At 61.7% G+C, this 2539-nt stretch overlaps 1 non-coding gene across 1 annotated transcript; it reads left to right on the top strand.

Annotated features, from left to right (window-relative positions):
• The first annotated feature begins 1669 nt into the window (after window positions 1-1669).
• On the top strand, window positions 1670-1788 carry LOC131864700 (5S ribosomal RNA). The gene has a single exon (XR_009363464.1). It is a non-coding gene; the product is annotated as a 5S ribosomal RNA (ribosomal RNA).
• The last annotated feature ends 751 nt before the right edge of the window (window positions 1789-2539 follow it).

Raw genomic sequence — 2539 nt, 5'->3', positions numbered from 1 at the left:
GGTGGGTGCGAGGGTGAGTGTCAAGGTGGGTCACAGGTTAGGTGCTAGGATGGGTGAGTGCTAGGGTGCAAAGGTGCCAGGGTGGGTGCTAGGATGGGTCGATGCTAGGGTGAGTGGCAAGGTGGGTCCACAAGTGTCAAGGTGGGTGCCGAGGTGGGTGCCAAGTCGGCGACTGCTATGGTGGATGCCAAGGTGGGTCACGGGGTGGGTGCCAAGTTGCTAGGTTGGGTTCCAAGGTGGGTGCCAACGTGGGTGCTAGGGTGCGTGGGTTAAAGGGTGTGTCACAACGTGGGTGCCAGGATGGGTGCGCACCCACACTGGCCAAGACGGGTGCGGGTGCAAGGTTGGGTTCCAAGCCCGGTCACAGGCTGGGTGCTAGGATGGGTGGGTGCCAAGGTGGGCACCAGGGTGGGTGCACCCACCCTGGCCAAGGTGGGTCACGGGGTGGGTCCTAGGGTGGGTAACGGGGTGGGTACTAAGGTGCGTGCCAAGGTGGGTCATAGGGTGGGTGCCAAGGTGGGCACCAGGGTGGGTGTGCACCAACCCTAGCCAGGGTAGGTCACGGGGTGGTTGTCGGGGTGGGCGTCAAGGAGCCAAGGTGGGTGGCAAGTAGCCAAGTTGCGTGCCAAGGTGGGTGTCGGGGTGGGTGCCAAGGATCCAAGGTGGGTGCCAAGGAACCAAGGTGGGTGTCTGGGTGGGTGCCGAGGTGGGAGCCAGGGTGGGTCCCAAGGTGAGTGCAAAGGTGGGTGCCAGGGTCAAGGTGAGTGCCAATGTGGGTTCCAAGGTGCCAGGGTCAGGGTGAGTGCCAATGTGGGTTCAAAGGTGCTAAGTTGGGTGCGAGGTTGGGTGCGAGGGTGGGTGGGTGCCAAGGTGTGCTAGGTGGAAGCCCGGGTGGGTCGGCATCCCATGGGTGTCGAGTTGGGTGCCTGATGGGTGCTTCTTGTCAAGTTTTAGTCGTCGGGACTCATTTCGAGCCTTAGAGGTCGTTTCTTGTCCGGTTGCCCTGTCTTCGACCTGGGAACCCAATTTTGGTCCTCGGGTCCCATTTTTTTTTGTCTCGCATCCCACTTTTGGCCTGTGGCCTTTTCGGGGTCGATTCTCGTTTTGGGCATCAGAGCATGTTTCTTCTCCTAAAACCCAATATTTGTTTATTAAGTCTCGGAACACATTTTTGTTCTCGTGGACCCATCATGGGTCTTGGAACGCATTTGTGGTCCTTGGGTCCCATTTTGCATCCCGAAACTTGTGTTTTGGTGCTTGATCCCTATTTTGGGTGCCCACCTTGCACCAAGTGCGCACCCGGGGCAAACCGAGCGCCTTGGTGCACCGGGGCAAGATCGAGCGTGCACCCGAGGCGCCCCGAACATGCACCAAGGTGCACTCGGCCCACATGTGAGCGCAGGTCGTTGCGCCCGAGGTGGTGTGTGGGCACCGCGTTGCAGACGGGACACTGCACGCACACGACGCCCCCTCCAGGTGCACGCACGTAGGCCGGGCCGGGTGCACACCCGACGCCCTAGCAAGGTGCGCGCACCCGGGCAGGGCTCACACTTGGCGAACGGGGCGCACTTCGCGAGGGAGGGTGTGCACCTCGACGGGGGTGGGTGGCCGGGGTGGATTCGCACGTGGGTCGCGGTTTGCTAAGTACACACTGCGACAAGCTCATAACGGGTGCGATCATACCAGCATTAGTGCACCGGATCCCATCAGAACTCCGCAGTTAAGCGCGCTTGGGCCGGAGTAGTACTGGGATGGGTGACCTCCCGGGAAGTCCCGGTGTTGCACCCTTTTTTAGTTTTTCGCCGGGCGTCGCAATGCTATTTGAATAAACCTTTTGCCCGTTTGCGTTCTCGTCGGGGCCGGGCCGGGCCGGGGTGCGCTGCCCGCACTACCGCGCGCGCGGGGGCGACACCGAGCGCGCACCCGAGGCACCCCGAGCACACAGGCCACGGTGCAACCCGGGCGTTGTGCGCGCACCCCGGTGCGCCCGAGGTGCTGCGCGCGCACCCAGGTGAAATCGGTGTGCACCTCGGCCAGTGCGCGCTCGGTCGAGTCGCGCACGTTGGCCAAGGTGCACGGTGATGTTTCTTACTCTAAGGTTCCGCACCAGACGCCCGGGACAGGTGAGCGAAGCTGGGCGGGGCCGGGTGCGCGGCCGGGGCAGGTGCACGCAGCTGGAGAGAGCTTTGGAGCACACTTCGGAGCGCACCAATGATGCGCTCCATTCAAAAGTTTCCTGAAAAGGCAAAAAAAGTTGAGATTATAGAATTTCCCACTTGAGAGATTGTAAAAAAAAAAAATTTAAAATGAAGGAAACGCGGGTGCCAAGGTGTGCGCAGCCCAGCCAAGGTGTGCGCACCAAGGCGCCCACCCTGGCGAAGGTGCACGCAAGGTGCGCACCCGAGGCAAACCGGACAATTAACCCAACTTTCGACTTCGCGCGCACCTTGGAGCGCACTTCGGAGCGCTCCTTGGTGCGCACCAATCTTGGGCACCTCGGAGTGCACCATGGCGCCCACCAAGGTGCGCACCCGGGGCA

Source organism: Cryptomeria japonica, unplaced genomic scaffold (assembly GCF_030272615.1).
Source record: "Cryptomeria japonica unplaced genomic scaffold, Sugi_1.0 HiC_scaffold_90, whole genome shotgun sequence".
Lineage (NCBI taxonomy): Eukaryota > Viridiplantae > Streptophyta > Pinopsida > Cupressales > Cupressaceae > Cryptomeria > Cryptomeria japonica.
This window is presented reverse-complemented; position numbering and strand designations above follow the sequence as displayed.